The sequence below is a fragment of the Labeo rohita genome, chromosome 7, assembly GCF_022985175.1.
Source record: "Labeo rohita strain BAU-BD-2019 chromosome 7, IGBB_LRoh.1.0, whole genome shotgun sequence".
Taxonomy (NCBI): Eukaryota; Metazoa; Chordata; class Actinopteri; order Cypriniformes; family Cyprinidae; genus Labeo; species Labeo rohita.
This window is the reverse complement of record NC_066875.1, coordinates 22,463,472-22,484,943: the sequence shown is the minus strand read 5'-3', so window position 1 is coordinate 22,484,943 and position 21,472 is coordinate 22,463,472. Positions and strand designations below refer to the sequence as shown.

The following is a 21,472-nucleotide window of genomic DNA, read 5'->3' as shown; positions in this document are numbered from 1 at the left end:
ACTTCCATTTTAATGAATTATATGCAGTAATAAAGAACATTTAAACAAGAGCTTCACGATTCTGGATAAACTGAGAATCCCAGTTATTTTTAATAAACTGGAGACCATGATTCTCTCACGATTCCGGAGAAAAAAGATTAGAAAACTAAACAAAATAATGTATTTACTAGTGGTTCTGACAAACTGTTCATTGCTTAAGTCTTTTAAAAACCTATATTCATTTAAACAAAAAAAAAAAAAAAAAAAAAAAAAAAAACATTCAATGAAGGAGTCAGTGTCTCACTTCATTAAGATTTGTTTAACTATTGACATCTCCTGGATGAATGATTCAATGACATACTTTTTTTAAACGGGCAGTTGTCGAAGAGGATGAAGAGGAAAAGCGTTACTATACACACAAATGTTAAGATACTTTCGTTTTGATTGCTACTGTAGACAATAAGTGTTTATACCCAAACTATAAACTTTTATCCCAGTACTTCTGTTATTTAAATGTCTGTAACACAGAAATAATGATTATAATGTGGCTGAAAAGACTGTTTGTGTTGCTTTTTCTACGTTCACATTTACCCCGAACCTCTGATTCATTAACATGGGCAGCGACTTCTCACGCTCCACTGACACTCGCGATGTGAAACAGACGTAATAGACATAGCTAAATCGTTGTCATTCAGGAATAAGATCCTGTGGGTGTCTGAATCGAAATCTCGATATTTTAAAAATTAATCGTGCAGTTCTAATGTAAACACTCGTCACATCCCTAATATATACATACATACATACATACAAATATATATATATATATATATACCTTAGAAGCCATAGCAGAATTGTTGCACATCTCTATAACTGAATCCATGTTTGAACGAATTGCATGAACCAATGATTCAAAAGTCCATTCATAAAGAGATGGACTCGTGCAGGGGAAAAAAAAACAAAACAAAAAAAACATTAAAAAAAAAGAATACTAATCAAAACATTAACGGTATAGTTTACCAAAAAAAAAAAAAAAAAAAAAAAAAAAGAAAGGAAGTTAACTCTTTCATCATTTATTCACCCTCATGTCGTTCCAAACCTTTCTTTGGTGGAATATGAAAGAAGGTATTTTGAAGACTGTTACCAATTACTTTCATCGTATGAACAAAAACTACTGAGATGTTTCTAAAATGATCTTCTTTTATGTTCCATTTACGTTAGACTGTTTATGTTTATGCGTAATAAATTCTATGTTGAATCAAATAAAATGTTCTTTTCTAAAGCTACAATCTGTAATGTCTACTTGATACTTTCTCATTTAACACAAAAATAGCTTTAAATAATCTTTTGTGGGTATTTTCACAGTCAAATGTATTTAATCTAATTAATCGAAATATCATGTAATTAATTAGGTTCTACTGACAGCCCTAATATGTATATATATATATATATATATATATATACACACATACATATATATATATATATATATATATATATATATATATATACATACATACACACACCCACACATTTATATACTTGAATATTGTCCTATGCCTGACTGCCTGAAATTGTTCATGCGCCTACTACAGAATTTGTCTTAGTTTGTTATATTGTATTTTTGTTGACAATATCTCACCACTGCCATCGGCAGTCCCATGGGTTCTCTTCTAAGTGACAGCAGGCTGAAGTTGAAAGCAGTGTGCAATTGACAGAAAACACAGACTTAGAACATGTTTACCATTGCAATTCACAAATGACAGCATAGCCACAGAGAAAACTGCTATAAATAATAGTTACGTGCAGACGTTAATAAGAAACCCTACGCATACTTTGCTGTGAAATGTGTCGCAAAAAATAATTCTAACAATATTATAATCTAGCATATTCTATTCAATACATTTTAATTATAAGAATGTCAAGTCCTGCACTAGCCATATCACAAATATCCTGTCGAGTTCACTCTCACACACACACACACACACACACTACACAAGCGCAATAATGCTGATGACATTAACAAACTGCATCTTCTCCTGCTCACGTGTCAAGAAAGAAAGATAGAAAAAACAAAAAAGATGAAATAATTCCAGGGAGAGATGATCTCAGTGGCCAGCAGTTATTTAAATTAGCACCCCAAAGCTCAAGCCTTTATAATATTTGTCCTCATTGCACGTTTAATTGGCTGGTCTATAATTTTGCGCTGAGAATTAAAATTCAATGACTGAGATAACATAGGCATCCACTTAACCTTCACCCTTATTTTGAACATTTTAATGACTGCCTTGCTTCAGTGACACCATCAGTGTTTATAGCGCTAACGGCAAGAGCAGTATCTGGAGACTAAAGAGAGAGATCTCATTTATACACACGGGCTGTTCTTGCATTTATTTTCACTCCAAATTACCAGCCCTTCTGTTTGTTAAAGCACCTCATCTGCATTGAGCGCAGTGAGCGAGGCTTCTGCGGACACAGCCGTGTGTGTGTGTGAGTGAAGGTTTCTCTCTATTTCACAGCCAGACTGGAGCCCTGGAGTCACACAGGAGGAGGAAATCAGCCCTAACACACAACTGTAATCCATCTTAAAAGCACACTAGATAAGCTGTTTAAAGCGTTCAGAAAACAGGGCCCTCTTGAAACACACACACGCACACTATGACATTCAAATGTGCTTCAAGTCCAGAATAATTACTGCTCAAAAATGCTGTGAGAATTGTATTTATATCCTAATTCAGTTTATTTTTCATGCAGTGTTTCCTACATCATTTTCACTCCTTGTGGGATCAGCCAACGGAACATAGTATCCTTACTATCTATTTCATAATAACTACAGTTTGAAAACGTCTCGGCAGCGGCAGCCGCTTTTCTGAGTAATACGTTCATTTGGTTATTAAGCTCCTAATTACTTTCCCAGATTTCCCCTGGTAACACATGGCTATATCTGAACTTCTGAACTTCACTGGCTACTGCCAATTTAGCTGTCATTCGGTTGAAACATCAGGGCCGAGAGTGTCATTCGCTTCCTGTGAAGAATAACATTACAGGTAGGGTCCCGCTAGCAATTATCTGCCAGGAATTACAAGGTGTCATTACTAGTAAGAAGGAGAGCGAGACAGAAAAAATAAAGTGGTCTGGAAGTTTCAGTGAAAATGTTCAGCCTGGATCTCTATCTCAGACACTTTCTTTTTTCCCCCTCTCTGTTATCATTCAGTAGCACCAAAGGAAAGTGTGTGTTTGTGTGTAAGAGACTTGGTTATTTCATAGTTTATGTTGACTGGTAGTAATTTATTCCACCTACTGAGCACTGGCAAGGCATGGAAGCAGGAAGAGAGAGATAAGACAAATTGATGAGCAGCTGGCTGGGATCTGAGTGACTGTAAAGACGTAGAGGAAGAAGCCTCGAGTCATTAGAATACTGAGGAAAAGAAATTGTTCGCAACCTTGAGAAGTCAAACTGCGGGTGCCTCCCCACCTAAAAGCTGTTAAAATTGAGCTGGGGATTGTGAAGAATCAAAAAAAAAATCTATATCTGCTCTATACTCTACGTTCTCACAACTTTTTACTTTAGTCACTGTCACCATTGTTATCCATGTCATCATGAAAATCTGACTTTGATTAATCAATGAAATGTCAATGAAAATACATTTAAATATACTTATGTGGGTCAACGTATTCAAATTAGATGTTTACTAAGATCATTTTATTATCTATTGAAACCCACAATAATTATTAAAATATCAGTAAGTTTAATACATATAAACTCATCATTTAGTGGGCACTTGCAATTGGAAGGTGGCTGTCCCAAATCCTAACCTATATATATATATATATATATATAATTCCATTGTTGTTTTTAAAAATATCTTTATATTTATATATATATTTTATATTTTATATTTTTTGTAAATCAGGAAACTTTATGTAAAAGAAAAAAAAAAAAAAAAAAAAAAAAGTGTCCCGCATTTTCTTGTCACTACCGAAAAATTGTATGTTTTAGTCCATTGGCTGAGACTGATTTTAACTACATCCCTATATCATTTTGAGGTAAATGTGTTCAAAAGTATTAAAAATCTGTGTGTAAATTTAACCCTTTAACTGTCACCGTCCCCTCTGTGGGACGCCTAAGTTTACTTCACTGTATTACAAATAAATCCTAATCTAATCATGACAAACTATACATCGTTGGAAAAGTCTAAGACTCCTAAATAGATATTTTACCATATTTTTGTGTTAGAAATTATGTAGGAAAAGTAATAGATTAATATATATCAAGAGTGCAACTTAAAAAAAATCTACATCATAACATGAGTTCTGACCTTTGTCACAAAAGACTTTCTTCATTGCCTTTTTCCCTATCACGCAATAGAAATCTTAAGAAATTATATATCAACTAAAAACTTAAAATCTCAGAATTCATCCTTTGAAAGGCATTTTAAAATCAGACATTGCATTACCACAGAAAAAGTATATTAAAATCATATTACAACATTTTTTTTATTCATGAATTATAAAAATTTAAGTCGGGATAGTGCACTTTAATGTCTGTGTTCAAAAATGGGAGTGACAGTTCAAGGGTTAAAGAATGTAACTACCGAACATGATTTTTCTATAATTAAATTTAAAATTAATTTTGTTTCGGTAGTTATAAAAGTGAACGCAAGTTTTAGTATTCTAGCATTTTTTAGTAGTGTTTTAGTGTGTGGGTTAAAATTCTGTAATGTGATGTAGTCGCTACTAACACACTGGCACTACTGTAACATGGGATGTTTCATCCAAAATAATGTATACTGAATTATCGACAAGATGTTATGATAGTGTTTGGTTCAATATATATTCAGACTAATGAATCCTTAACTTTAAAATCAGTATGATCAACTTTTTGCCTTTTACAAAGAAAAATTTGGTTCAAAATACAACAAATTACATTTAAAATATTGTTAAAATTGTACTTGTTATTGATTTAGCTCTAAAAACTTTTTACTAAAATACAAAAAACATATATTTACAAGAAAGATGTAAGCAAAATCTTAATAGGTCAATGTATTAAATTATATATTACTGCGTTTCAAAAGTTACAAATTTGGGGAGAGGACAAATATTCCAAAGCTTTCTGAAAATACAATATGAGAATTAACTGCACAATTACTAGAAATGTTTACTTTGGATATTATACAATTTGCATACATGCACACATTTGTTTTTTCCAAGACATTTCCAACTCTGATTTGGAACTCTGGCTAATTTTTTTTTTTTTTTTTTTTAATTTCTAGGAGTCAGTAAGCTTGAACCTAAAATAAATAAATAAATAAAAAAATAAAAAAATAAAATAATAATAATAATAATAATAATAATAATAATAATAATAATAATAATAATATGTTAAAAAAAGTGTGGGACTATGTATAAATCCTTTTAAAAACAGGAATATTTTAAGTAAATGATTAAAAAAAAATCGGGACATGATCTCAATAATTTTAACTGCAGGTCTTGATTATAATAGTCAGTGGCAGCACTTCATCAAGAATAATACTTAAAAATATTTTGAAAAATATATCTATATTTAACTAATATCTAACATACAATGCATATGAGTGCTTAGTAATGAAATCTCAATGAAAATAAATTAAAATATAATATCATACGCTACGATTTCTACTGCTCAGATGCCAGCTAGCTTTGATTTATATTTTCTAGGAGTCAGTAAACTTGAACCTAAAAAAAACCTGTTAAGGTTCCACAATGCCAAAAAAAAAAAAAAAAAAAAAAAAAAAAAGAAGAGGAAGAGAAAAAAAAGTATAAAAGTATAAATGATTATAACAGAGAATGAACCTCCTACTTCAGATATTTAAGAATATTTTAAGCAGGTATAAACTAATTGTGATTAAAATATAGTACGTGACCTCATTATCCTTGCTGCATGTCAGTCTTGATTATAATAGTAAGTGGCAGCACTTCATCAAGAATAAAATTTAAAACTTTCTGAAAAATGTATCTATATTTAGCTAACATCTAACATAAAACACTCATCCATATGTGTGAAAATGTATAGTCAGAAGCATCACGGCACATTACGAGGGAAAAAACAACAACAACGAACAAACAAAAAATAAGTATACACAGTTTAAAAATGCTTTCTGTGAACCAGGTTACAAAGACACCAGAAAGAGAAAGTCTCCCTCTAGTCCTAAAGCTAATGAAGTCCACACTGTTATCTTTCTGATGTAAACTTATCAATTACAGCAGCCCAGTGCTAATGAGTTTCCTCACCACTTTTAGGGGATTGGTTTCAACACTAGAGGACTGGTGCGTGAGTGTGTCATCTGATTAGGAGCCACCGATGTCACAAGAGAGATGGAACACTAATAAATTTTCACCTCCTAAAAATATGGCTTAAAGCTAAAACATAATAAAAAAAGACTATGTACTGCAGATCAGCTCAAAACTGTGATATGAAAATATTAACAGTTTGCTCATGCTGCTGCGTGGCCTTCAGAGATTTCAAACTAGAGACTACAAAATATCGCCTGAAGAGACACTAACAATACAACATGTAACCTGAACATCAAGAGTAATGATCGCAGTTACCCAATAGCTATGATTCTACAACAGGAGCATTAATAGCATTAATGATCGTTGTGTATTAATACATTGGTGTTTGTGATAATTTAGCAAGTACTAAGAACATTAGATCTTTTTAACTAAGGAAACAATACACGTTTTCCCTCAGCCAAGGTTAAAACATAATTAATAAAACTAAATAAATTGTGTATAGCTATATAGTGAGAAATTCATTAGTTTATGTAATTAAATCATAATTATATTTGACAAAATAGATCTATCTATCTATCTATCTATCTATTGTTGTTTTCGCAAAAATGTTTCCAGTTTATATTAATTGTTGCTAACTACTGTGTCTTGCATTTATATTAATCATTTGATAACATGCCTTTTTTGTGTACTTGTTTTTACTTATATTTCAAAATACCTTACTATAATTACATTGTAATTATTGTGTGTACTTACATCAATAATTACACTGTCAACCCGACTCCTACCTCTTCACCCACACTTAAACTTAACCAGACCAACAAACCTGTGTCTGACTTTAAGCTTATAATTTTTTTTTTTTTCTAGACAGAAAAACGCACTTAAAGACACCTAAAATAACGTTGAACCGAACCAAATCAGCATATTTGAATGATTTCTGAAGGAGCGTGTGACACTGAAGAAGCCTTTTAGCTTTGCCATCAACGGACTGAATTAAAATTTAAAATATACCCAAATAGAATATTGAAATTGTAATAATATTTCACAATATTACTATTTTACTGTATTTTTTGATCAAATAAATGAGCCTTGGTGCGCATAAGAGACATTACCAAATACATAAGGGACCTCAATCTTTTTAACGGTGATGTACGTGCTCAAAAGAGGACGACATTTCTGTCTAAAATTGAGTCAGTAATACAGGTATTAACAGGGCGCCCGGATGAAAAATGCTGCTCATGATTCAAAAACAATCTGGCATTGCATACAGGTTTGATTCTGTTTTGAGAGCACAGGGATTTCACTTCCCAGCAGTTGCCTTTGAGCACCATTTATAATGCTGTTCTCCCTCATACGCTCCAAATTCAACCAAAGTAAATGAGCAGACAGAGATGCTTTGATCTGGTTCTGATATCTGTCGAAATTTTCATCCCACAACAAAGGAGAGAGGGGGAGAAACAGGTAAACCCTGGCCTTTTGATCTCCACCCTATAGCGGGCCGCGCGGCCTCTGAAGTGGCATGGGTCATTAAAACTCTTCTGCCATGGAGGCTCGCTTGAGTGCAGATGAGAGAACAAGGTTACAGGAGAGGACTGTGCTGTCAGGAACATCCAGCTAAGAGGCTTCCAGGTCTCTGGGGCCTCTATCCATCTTTACATGAGTCCACATTTGCTCAAAGACGTCGAGTCCATAGACTGACCTCTAACCAGTAACTCTACCAGACTTTACCTGCAAGTTGATGTCGTGTAACTCTCTAGCTCAAACTACAGAAAAAAATTCTCCCATCCTGGGATAAACAGGGTTTTAATTATTTAAAGCTGTAAACATTAATACAAATCCATATGCTGGAACGTCTGAAGCGTTTCATGTCCTGTTTGTTATTCTCTGTGTTTACTGCCATAATCCAAGCTGCTTTGTGGATTGATCTGGTATTTTGATGTTGCCCAAAATCTGCCATTGTGTGTCCCACAATGACGCTGATTCATCCAACAACTCAATTTCACTTTTAAGCCCAAATGAGATTGGGTGTGAGCAAAGGCAATGAGGTCAGTGTGAAAAATAATCTCGTAAGGCATAATGTTCCTCATACATATTTGAAATATGTGAATGTAATTTGAGAGGGAAGTATGCTTAATCTATTCTTTGATGTTAGATGGCAAATCCATCTCCACCTGTCAGGATACTAATCAATTTTTTTTTCCTCCAATGTGGGGGAAACCAAGTTATAAAATTGATTTTTTTTTTTTTTTACACATTGTCTTCAGGGCCCTTAAAAGCATATTAAACACTGAAGATCACACAAATTTCTAATGTTTTTTCCTATGCAAAGTTATTACTGAATATGGGATTACAAGACAGAGTTACAGATGTATTTATACAGACAAGACGGAAAAATAAAAGGAAGAAAGAAAGAAAGAAAGAAAGAAAGAAAGAAAGAAAGAAAGTTAAACATGCTGTTTGGTCCATGCCGAATGTGTTTAAGTGGCCATCCGGACATCCCTTGAACTATCCATCTGGTATTTCCAGATAGGCAAGCCACTATCGGACTAACTTTGATTTACAGATGATTGTATCAACCAGATTCACAGCTTCCCAGAAACACATTAGTCCTTCCATTTGGGAATAAAAGAGACTGTATTAGCTACTTAAGGTAACAAATAACCTCACTGGACATGTGCAAAAACAGATTGGTGGACATTACTGTGGCACATGAGAAGTGGGGTTTGCAAAAGCTTTAAATCTGTGTCCCATCAAGGACCACTCAGATCCAACTCTTTTTCTGGGATGCATATTGTCTAGAGACTAAACAGTCTATGAGAGTTTACTTTGAGTGGTAGTTAGAGACTTGTTTTTCAGCTCCAAAACAATGAAGTACTTGTAATATTTATTTATTTGTCAAAATGATGCATTTTAGAGTTATTTTGGAGCATCGCAGATGCTCACGGCACTGCCAGTCTCACACAAATGTGTTTGTAAAGACAAACACCAAAACACAGTCTGGATTTTCATCATCAATACGATGGTGCAAAATTACCAGATATCCGTGATGGTTTTAGCAGCAGGTGGGAAAACAGACCTGAAACAGACTGCTAGTAATCTGGTGATCTGGTCTAGTGTTTCAAGCTTTTCCAAGAGGAATATACTCTCTCATTCATCAAGGCTGACAGACTATACCTAAGCACCTGAGAGCTGCCATCCAATATCATATACTCAAATCCATTCTCATCCAGACACGCCGAGGGTCACATCATATCCCCTTTCACAGGAAGACTCCTTCACACACATGCTTAACGGCCGCTATATCTCTAGTCTTTTCACATTTCTCTGACTTATATCTCTGCTCTGGCCATATGACTTTAACAATATACGTCAAGATAATGACGATGATACTAGCGCAGAAATAGATGAGAGAAATTACGTTCTTCGTGATGATAATGATATGGACTGATGTCATACTGTCACTTACTTATGAAGAGGAGTTTTGTAAAGTCAACTCATTGTAGTTTCAAAACAAAAACTGAAAAGTAACAATGCTAAACATTTCACTGCTATTCAACACTGCTATCAATTTTCTATCAATGCTCTTTTAACTAATAAATGTACATTGTACAACTGGTTTTTGTTGCACCAACTATGCAGAAACAACAGTAGAATATGCACAGCATGAAAATCATTAATTTTTAGGACAGTGCAAGACTTCTGGACTGGAGATTTGCCAAGTTGATGGGGAGACATCCATGAGGATGTAATTGCTTTACTCACCAGCTCCATCTTTTAGTACCGGGAACTTGGACCAGTTTCTCTTAAATCCAACAAGCACGCTTCATCTACTTTAAAATATCTCTTGCTAAATAAATAAATAAATAAAACCTTTGTTGCATTCTTTTCCGGGGCTAATGCTCAGCCACTATAAGCAACAAAGAAAGTCTCTTGCATGTCTCACTCAAGCTGGAGGAGAGTGCATGGGGGACTAATTATGCTGGCACAACCTCAACACTCAGTGGGAGAAATTTCTCTCTTGTGGAAAGTTCTGGGTACAGTTAGGCGCCCACTGGTCTGAAACACTGGAATGGGGCGTAAAGAGAAATAATTTGTGGCTCTACCGATCATTTGAATAATGGCTTCCATAGTATTACAATCAAAGGATTTGAAAAGCCAAAAGTCCAGAAAAGAGAAAACTCAAGATGACGTCTATTATACGCACCTGAAAGATTACACGTTTAAATTCTCGAGAAGGACATGTGAAATGTCGTAACGTGTCATGTTGAAAATGCATCTTGCTAAAAAATGAGTTCACACAGTGCAAAAAGAAACTAATTAAAATGCAAAACAGGCCCTAGCATGAGGTTTCACAACACGACAGCAACCGTCTCCTCATTTTTTACACTCTTGTTTTGTTTGTTTCACCTATTGGGCAGCTTTCAGATGAGAAAATATTTTGCATCATGACCCTGATCAAAATGCAGCTGACATTGCGGAGAACAATACCAGTGCATTTAAATGGACGACGCGTGCGGCGGCTGAAGAATGGCACTAAATGAAACAGGCTTCAAAGCAGGGTGGCTCAGCCTGCCTTTGTTACCCAGACTTTGTATGAGGATGGATAAAAACCTTGAGTTGATTCTGTGAATATGCAATGGCTTACAACAAATCCCTAGGCTGTGTCAAGAGCTCTCGTTTGAGCCGCTGTGCTTTACAACAACGGCGCTCCGCTGGGAGCAACAGTTTCAGCATATACGCCAAAGGGTTACATGAATTATCAATAACGGTGTACATTCTGCTCACTATATGCTCTGTTCAGTCATTCTAAATGGGCAGTGTGCTCTTATCATTCTCTGTTGCTGGGTAACAGCTGAAGAGAGCCGTTATGTGCTTGTAGTGCCTTTGGAGGGGCCATTTTGACTCATAATTCCTAAAAAGGGTCTCTAAAAGCAGCTGTGTCTTTGTGAGGTAAAACTGCCACCTCTGTCCACACAATACAGCGTGACCCAATAAGCTCAAATCATTTAGGATTATTCCTCTTGGAAAAGAAGGACTAATCACATAAACTATTGAGATGCTCAAAAATAGCATTATGGAGCTTTTAAACAAATGTTCTTTAATCAACCCTTAACAATAAACAAAATGTTTGCAAAGGCCTACAGGGATAGTTTAACCAAAAATTATCATTTTCTCTTGTGTCGCCCCAAACCCGTACGACTGTCTATGAAGAATGTTTTTGTCCATACAAGGAAAGGAAATGGGGTCAAAGAACCCTTTGGCTTCTAATGTATGGACAAAAAAGAGACATTTTTCACCCGAGACCTAGACATTTTTCAAAATGTCTTCTTTTGTGTTTCACAGAAGAAAGAAAGTTTTATAGGTTTGAACAACATGAGGGATGTGCCCAAAGGCAAATGCCTTATTTGGAAATAATGGCTTCAAAACGAATTACAAATTCTATCAAATAATGGGAAAAATATTCAGAAGATGAAGTCATTGTGTTTGCTGGAAAACAGGTTGAGTCAGAGGATAGCACAATATTATATAGAACCCTCTAAAATCTCTACGCAATAATGAGTATGTGAAGTGAATAAATGTAAACTCTATGAGCGAAATGGACGGAAATCAAATAGCTGTGTTGCCGTTTCTGTGCATTTCTCAGAAATCAGAGCTTGCCGAGAGTAATGGCAACAAAAATACAACAAACACTTGTACAAAATGAAACACGGTATGTTTCTTTGTCTCCCGGAGCTGGAGCAATTTTCAACCACTGAATATTTTCTTTCAAAATATTTTTGAAAGAATTACATCTTAAGGTGGCTTCTCATCTAATCTGATGAATTTACAGTTTAAGCCCCATCCACTTTATACTGATTTGAGAGTGAGATTGCCACAGATACTGATATTGGTTCTGCCGATAAGTTACTTACAGTATGTTTTTATTTTGTTCCAACTATCTATTTAAAAGGATGGTTCACCCGCCCCCAAAAAATGAAAATTTTGTCATCCTCATGTCATTCCATACCTGTAAGACCTTCGTTCAATCTTTGGAACACAAATTAAGATATTTTTTATTAAATCTGAGAGCTTTCTGACCCTGCATAGACAGCAATGGAACCACAACAAGGCTCAGAAAGGTATTATGCTTTTTCACTTTTGGAATTTTAGTCAATCTACAAAGTTACAAATCTCAAAGTCCACTCCTAAGGGAGATATTTGTTTTTTTTTTTTTTTTTTTTTAAATCCCTTTTCAAGAACTACAACAAACGGCTCCTTTGGACTACAGCGTTGTTTTCCAGGTGCTGATGTCACAACGCGGCCATTAAAATATCATTAAAATAAATCTATGGAAATACCTATGAAACCTATGGGAGGGGCGGGGGGGGGGGGTTAGGCACAAGGTGGGGGATAAGCCTAACTTTAGCGATGCAGCACGGAGAGCCACTTCAATGACCCTGTGGTGCGGCTGGTTTAAACACAAGCACTGACTAGAGTGGCTGCATCAGAGCCGAAATGCATAGGGGGTTGAAACACATGCCGAGGCGTGGCGGATGTAAACACAAGCATTGACTACTAGAGTGGCCGTGATCAGTTCCTGTGGCTGTGTGTGGTAAGAGATTTATTTTTCATACAGCGTAGATAGCATCACTTATAACTCAAGTGTTTTTTTTTTTTTTTAAATGCATAAACTTGCACTAGACTAGGCTAGGCTAATCAGTGATGATTTTGAATAACTAAGGAAATGTAAGCATTATAATTAGTAACCTATAATGTTTTTATTCAGTTGTTGTCATGTTAAATACAAATTAGGTCATATTAAAAACATTAGGCTGCTTTTAGCCTTATGCTGAAGCTGGTTTCGGGCAATGAAACTAAGTATGTAAATAATTAAATAAATTACCACGATAATATCACGTATCGGCTATCTCGCAGGCTTATGATAGGACCCAACACTACTGTAGTGTCAACTATACCTTAATACATTTTTAACTATATTGGAGCAGATGGAACTTGCTGCTTTGGCAAGGGGCGTGGCAGTACTGAAACACCATCTAAGCTGTTTGCCAATCACATCGCACTGGGACAAGTAATCAATCACAACGCATTTTGTTTTTCAGAAGGCGGGCGTTCATCAAACCCGGAACTAATCGGGCCATTTGTGCCAGACTGGGTAGAAAGGCATTGTAATAATGTAAATTATGTAAAAAATAATGCTTTTTTGAACAACCAAACAAGAGCACATGTTCTAGTTAGTACAAACCCCTAAAACAAAATCAAGACTTTGTAAAAGAGCATAATAGGAAGAACCACTTTAAAATACTCTATGTGACAGCAGTACTTCACCTTAATTTTATGACGCTACGAGAATACTTTTTGTGCCACATTACAAAAATATCTTAAATTGTGTTCCGATGATGAACAAAGGTCTTACGGGGTTGGAACGACATGAGGGTGAGTAATTAATGACAGAATTTTCATTTTTGGGTGAACTATCCCTTTAAGAGTCTTCAATGCATCACAGCAAATAATAATAAAAAAAAAAAAAAAAATATATATATATATATATATATATATATTAAAACCTTTTAGTTACACTCATGAGAAAGTTGCACAGGTCAGTACTAACAAAGCTGAGCGCAAAGCGTGATGTGTTAAAATAGCTCGTCTTTGACATTCACAGAGAGACACCTGAATGGATTATTTTTTTCACAACAGGTCCCTGCTAACCTCACACTCACTTCAGACAGGCTGCCTGTGAAAAGCAAACTTAGTCTATGCACCCAGCTTTGTGTCTGCCATCGATTGTTCTCTCTCCTCTCATCTGCCATCCATAGGCCTGTTGCTATGATGCCGTTGGTTTTCTGAACCAAGCTGAATAGGCTCCACAAAGAAACGCATTTACCGAAGAGAGATGCGGTGTTCTGAAGACGCAGCGGCATTCATCTAGCCTTGTTATTCCGTCCCTGAAATGAACGTGTCCTTCCTCTCATGCCCTTTACTTTGTTATGCTCAAAGGGCATAGCGAGGAAAATCCACTCTGGCATCCGTTCGCTCGAAAGACGTAAACAAAGCAACACTCTGTCAGATATACAGCTTCAGCTAGGTTCAATACTATAATTTGACGATAAGAACAAACTACATATCATGAGAGATTTAGCCCCCTCCTTCCCACCCACTCACTCATGAAAGCTGTTTTACATATCATCATTTTATACCCTAAAAGACAGACATGCACAGGAAGTATGTAGACTGCAGATAAGAACAAAAGAAAGGAAGCCGATATGACTCGCACACTCCAGTGGGATCATATCCATCGCCATGACGATGTGGGTGTAGTTAACATTTCATAAGCTCTGCATTCGTGAAACATTTGCATATGCATCTGTGCATGTTATTCTCCCATGCACCTCTGTCCAAGTCTTTGGAGTATGTTGAAGTTTCACACACGACAGGAAGACCGTTAACACCATACATAAGGAGATCAGCTATCTCGCACTCTTATATCACCATCCTTTATGAAAATAACTTCCTGATTTTTTTTTTTTTGATTATGCCCTATGCAAATCAAACAAGACAGTGTAGAGTGGCCATACAGCATTTATATAGCCAATAAATAAGCAATATCACACTCGTAGATGTGAGATATGGCTGTATATCCGCACTGCTGTGATTCGGCCATATGTAATTACAGCGTGCCAATATACAGCCAAATCTCAGAGTGTGATATTGCGTTTATGCAACAGTTCAACAGCACGAATGTGTAAATAAATTAACAAAATAGCAACAGAGTGTCTTTAAAGCCCTCTCTTGTGCAAAACTACTTCCTTCCGCCACAGATTCAAATCTAAAGTTTACAGTTTAACAACTAGTAACATTTAATAATACTAGTAACCATGTTGAGTTGCTTCATTGAAAACCTATTGTATTACTGCATTAAAAGCTCAATGTATTATGTACAGTATTATGAGAGAGAGAGTTGACTTACCGATCGTGATTACCTGCATACAGCATTTACTCGTAATGTTAATATCCTTTGATGATTTCTGAAGACAGCGCTGCTCAGTGCATTTGTTAGCTGTGTTAAGCTGATGTTGAAACTAAAAATAACTTTTGCTTATGACTGCATTAATTTTTTTTAACATAAAAGTCAAATCTTGTGTCGCTATCTAATGGTGGAAAAGTAGCTATGTTTCCATCACCCTGTTTTTATGCGCATTTTGAAGTATTGCATCAGAAACGAGTGATTTCGAATAAAAATCCCTTAATTCGCAAAAAAGTTTTTACGCTCACATAAGGTGGTTTTTGAAAAAGGGTTATGCAAATAATGGGAAATGGAAATGCATTTGACGAATAAATTCCTCCATGCGAATCAAAAAGTCATGTGACTTTGCGCTATGGGATGGCAAATCCCGTCTAACCAGTGGACCTATTTCGTTCCACAGCATCTAAAATGTTGTTATGGTCATTCTGAAATCCCTTTGCAAAGTCTGTCATCAAAGTATTTCTGTATAAGCCTCCAAGAACTGTCTTACACGACTGTGTTCCCAAACACCAGGCATCCACCTCCAAAAGAAATGTTCACATTTATTGTGTTCCGTCTGCTCGCTCTGAGGCGCAAGTAATTTATTATATATGAAAATTACTATTTTCAGTGGCTTCTCCTACATTTCTTAGTAATATATAGTTAAATTCACAATTTTGGATGGAAACCCAGCTAATGTAACTATAATCACCATCACGAGAGACATAACAGCCACTGGCGATCTGGAGTTCATGTCCGAAAACGTTGACGCAAATTTTCAAATAGACATTATCTTTATTAACAAACTACATATTTGAACTATAAACAAGTACATTCTTGCCTGAAAATGTAGATGAAGATGTGGGTGTCCGCCATGACACTCGCTGTAAGAAGTACCGCAAGTGGAGTGATCCGACTACAAACTGTGAAAGGGCTGTTGGAGTTTTGATATCGCTCTTATATCGCACTCCTATCAGCCAATCAGATTGGAGAACCAGAAAGAACTGTTGTATAAATAGTTTTATAGAACAAAATATTAGAATAACCCATGTAAAAGGAATACCCAAAAATGAAAATTTGGTGAAATTTTACCCTCAGGTCATTCAAGAGTTTGCTTCTTCATCGAAACAGATTTGGAGAAATTTAGCATAACATCATTTGCTCACGAATTAAACCTCTGCAGTGAATGGGTGCCATCAGTATGAGAGTTCAAACAGCTCATAAAAACATTGTAATAATCCACAAACAAGCAACATGACTGTGTGTTTGTAATAAACAAATCCATTATACATATTATTTTCTCCCATTAAAAAATGTATTGTCTAAATCAGGAGAGAAATATGCACAGATCAAGCAAAACTGTAACAAGTAAAAATAGTTCAAAGCAGTTCTAAACAAATATGTCAGTAGCGGATGGACTTTTTTCGCTGTATGAAATTCAGAATTGATTATGGACTGGTATATTAGCCAGAAGCAACAGTTTAAAGTTGACAAAATGATGGATTTGTTTCTTACAAACAAACAACTTTTCACTTCACGAGACGTTAATTGATGGATTGGAGTTGTGTAACTTACTTGTGGATTATTGTGATGTTATCAAATGTTTGGACTGCCATTTTGCATCCATTTACTGCAGAGGATCCATTGGTGAGCAAGTGATGTAATGCTAAATTTCTCCAAACCTGTTGCAATGAAGAAACAAACTCATTTATATTTCGGATGGCATGAGGGTGAGATTTTCAGCCAATTTTTATTTCTGGGTGAACTATACCTTTTAATAGTAGAACTGAATCAAATTAAAATTGTTTCATTTTAACTGAACAATATAATGATACATTTATATGTTTATACAAACAGTCTAATGGGAAGCACATTTTGCTTGAAAGCACAATGCACTTATCTTCTTCATGTATTATTTATATATATTTTAATAATCTTTAGTATTTCCATTTTCTGAGTGTCTATTTATGAGTGTCTATGTTACAAGTCCAAATAGCCCTCCTTGTTGGCAGAGGCTATTTACACTAACTGTGGTTGGGCTAGTCAACATTACAGCTCCAGTCGCTTAGATGCCAACGCATGTAGCGCAGTTTTTTATGACGTGATCGACCCGAGTTCGAATCCGCCTTTTGCCGAACATGTTCCTCTCCCTTTTCAAATCTCATATCACATCGGAAAGGCATTTATTTTCAATAGAAAGGAAGGAAATAATCAAAAACCTGAAAATAAAGTATCGGTAGAATTAGAGGTAGGTGTAGGGAGGGCTTTATTGTCCCAATAAGGCAGCACCCATTATATAATTTTAATAAAAAACTATATTTTACACTCAATACATTATTATTGCATGCTGTTTTACATTGTACAACAACTACAGATATTTGCCACTATTTGCAGTAAGTAGTATAAATACATAGTGTAATGGAATCTGTCGCTATTTGCACTTAATGTAAATAGCATGTCTCTAAGAAAATATGCTATTTTACTTAGTGTAAATAGCATCTGTCACTATTACCTATGACAAAACACAAAACATGCTATACATTCTTATTTATGTGCAGTGCACATCAACATTTGCACTGCAAATAATCTTGATTTTCATTTGGTTATCCCTTTAGCTAGAACTACACACAAATGTTATTGATATTAATTAATTACTGTATTGGAAATTAAGCTAGGCTTTTCTTCTGATCTAATAAAATTGCAGCAACAAATTAAACAGAGCTCTAGGATAAATTTGCAAGAGAAATAGCAACATGGTGAACAGTGAAGTGTGAATTTGGCAAACGATTAACAAAAGCTGTTAAAGTGTTTATGTGCAGATGAGAGCTCTTGTGTTTTAAACATGAGTGCAGAGGTCATGCTCACACCTGTCCACACTCAAAACTGAGAGTTTGCATGAGAATGATTTTCAGAGAGCCATCAAAACAACTCGCATTGCTGTTCATTTTCATGTCCCTGCTATCCTCACAGGGATGGAAAGCAGAACTTTGTTTTCGTACTCCAACATATAGGTAGTGATTTTGAGCTCTGTATCTTGGTATGATCCATTATCTGCCACTGTAGGTCAAATTTTGAAATGTAATTGTTATTGACAAGGTCACAGGGCAGAAACACCATAGGTTTAGTATTGATCAGTGAAAATCTGCATCATTCACGTCAGTGACTAAAACACCTGCAGGCCACGACGCTCACGGTCATTTATCTTCCCACCGCTAAAAGCTGACCTAGCAATCAATACAACCCAAACACACAGGTATCAAAACAAGCCAGGATCGAGCTGCTGCCCCTGATTTACTCACCACAAAAACTTTTACAGTGCGCATGCAATTAACACCAGGCTGTAAACAAATCTGAGTGCCGTTCTCTGAACGGAAGCAGTCCGCATGTGAGAGGTTTCGCAGAACACTGCCTTATGTTTACACATTTAGATCGGCCCCACCGCAAATGAAATAAACAAACTGCGGATCGCTAATGCAAGAATTATCACCAGCCAATTCAGTAACTGAAATGCAGTGGGAATAAATAACGTCCGTTTAATCCCTTAAAAGAGGGGCAGAAAAGAGAGGGAATAAAAGTTACGTGCTTGGGATTACAGCTGTTCCCTGAGTAGCATTTAAACCTCCTCAGCTGCATCATCTTATCAATCACTTGCTAAGCACTCAGGACGTCTCTGAATACATTAATTTTCACTGATGTCAGCCACAAAGGGAGACAACATGAAATACGAGCAAAGCCCTGGTGAAGGGCTTTCTTCTTTGACTCAACTGAAACCAATCGCGAGTGCATTAATTCTGCGCAGCTGCAGAGCAGAATTGTAATCTTCTCTCGGTCTCCTTTCTCTTTCCCCTTCCTTTTATTTTTCCCCAAGCAGACTTAGCATAATGCTGCTGTGTCTTACTGAGAAGCCTTCAGGCAGTTAGCAGTGCTCACTGAAGGCAGGCTTTTGTCCACCTAAAGGAGCGTTCCCTATCAAGGGCTTCTAAAACTCAGCACTCACAATAATGTGCGTCTGCACGCTAATGACTGTTATTTGAGCGATTAAGTCCATGAAGCTCGCAATAAATCGATCACGTATTGTTTTAACTCAACAAATGCCATCCACCCTTAACTTTTCAGATGTCAGACTAAACAAATGAATAAAACAGGCCATTTGGAGTGTACAATTATTATGTGTTGACCTTCTTTTGGGTGAAGATAGGCAGAGAATCCTCTGGAGTGTTCGACGATGGTAGGGATGATAGGCACTTACTCATTTGTGCCGCTCGTTGCATTCGGTCGAAAAGTGGTTCTGAAGCAATTTTTCATGGCAGCAAATATGAATAATAACAATCCCTGGTGATACATAATTACAGCAACCTTGTAGACCACAGAAAGGGCACGGCAGCAACAGCCATCTCGTCTAAAAACTATTTACCATACTAAAGATAAAAACTATGGAGCGTATTTACATCATGATTGGGCCCATTATACACATACAATATAATACCAGAGGTGTCTGATTCCACTCCTGGAAGCCCACTTTTCTGCAGAGATTAGATTTAACATTTAGATGGTTCAGGTGTGTTTAATTAGGATTGGATAAGCATGTCTGCTAAATTAATAAATGTAAATGCATACTCTGCTCTCCAGAATCGGACACTTCTATATAATACAGATATGTTACAGCAATATGGTTTTGTAAATCACAGGCAAGATATATTCTAATATAACACAAATGATGGGGGACCCAAATAGCCCAATGGCATTTTAAAAGCTTAATATTATAAAATATAATTTGCAATATCAGATTGATATTTTATGACTTTATGCAATAAGAAATATGACACTATTAGAGGTCCCAGAAATAAAACATTAAATAGGCAGAAGCAGCATTACTATAAAGATATCAGACACTGAAAAATCAATGAGGTATATGAAGCTTCAATAATATACAGGGTTTGAAATTGAGATTTATACATCATTTGAAATCTGAATAAATAAGATTTCCATTGATGTATGGTTTGTTAGGACAGGACAATATTTGGCTGAGATACAACTATTTAAAAATATGGAATCTGAGGGTGCTGAGGGTATTACTAATCAAAAATTAAGTTTTGATATATTTACAGTAGGAAATTTACAAAATATCTCCATGGAACATGATCTTTGTTTAATATCCTAATGATTTTTGGAAGAAAAATCGATTGTTTTGACCCATATAATAGTTGGCTATTGCTACAAACATATCTGTGCTATGACTGGTTTTGTGGTGCAGGGACACATTTAATAGCATTTAATATTTAATATATTTAAAAGTATATAATAGACCTTTTAAGTGACATTTCCATTATTATTTTTTCAGGGTCAAACATACATACAAAGCAGAAAAGACAAACTTAATACGGAGAAGAAAAAAAATACAAAAGCTATATAGGTACATTTACAAAGACACATTTGTAAATGGCCAGGAGTTTTCATGCTGTAGTAATTACATTTACCAATAAATGAATAAATGAATAAAAATATATATGTTTTAGTTAGAATTTAAACATAGCCTACTAAATAAATTAGAGTAGACTACATTTTCTCTTTTCTCTTAATATATGTTTGGTTTGCTGTATTTTAGACTATGGTATGGTTTAATTATAATAATAATAATAATAATAATAATAATAATAATAATAATAATAATAATAATAATTCAAGTCAATTTATTACTGCTAGAAAATTCATATGTAATTTCTAGATTCATTCGTGCATTATTTCTTGAAATTTAAGTCTAATGAAAATACAATGTGAATACAGCTTACACAGTTAGGTTAGATGGTCATAGGAGCAAACCTGCATGGTCTCCGTGAACACTAACATGATCGTCAGTTGGGATGATGCAGGCCAATAGATGAACAGCGCTCGTTGTCATATACATGATCAGGATTCTGCAAAGAAGGTAAACTGTGCGCATTTGTGTCGCGGAAGTGACATGCAGCAAACGCAGCACGCAAGCTGCAGCGCACTCTCTAGCTTTGGATGAATGCACAGCCCAGGCGACGTCTTTGTGGGTGGAGGCAGACAGTGTTTTTAACGGATCACACCTGGTAAGAGTCTCAGTATTGAGAAATGTAGAGGAGAGTCTTTGTCCTTGAGAATTTAATTAATCTGTTTTGATCACTTTGATTTAATGCGACTGCCAAATAGTTTTAAAGGTGTTCGACAGGGTCTTTGCTTTTAAAAGTCTAGGCGCAT

The 21,472-nt window shown here is 35.6% G+C and overlaps 1 long non-coding RNA gene across 1 annotated transcript in view; it reads right to left on the bottom strand.

Moving 5' to 3' along the window:
- The window catches only part of LOC127168069 (uncharacterized), a 34,932-nt gene extending 13,724 nt beyond the window's left edge, over nucleotides 1-21,208 (bottom strand). Inside the window, exon 1 of the long non-coding RNA XR_007828063.1 lies at nucleotides 21,071-21,208. This is a non-coding gene — a long non-coding RNA (uncharacterized LOC127168069). The remainder of the gene's footprint in view (nucleotides 1-21,070) is intronic.
- Nucleotides 21,209-21,472: the final 264 nt, after the last annotated feature.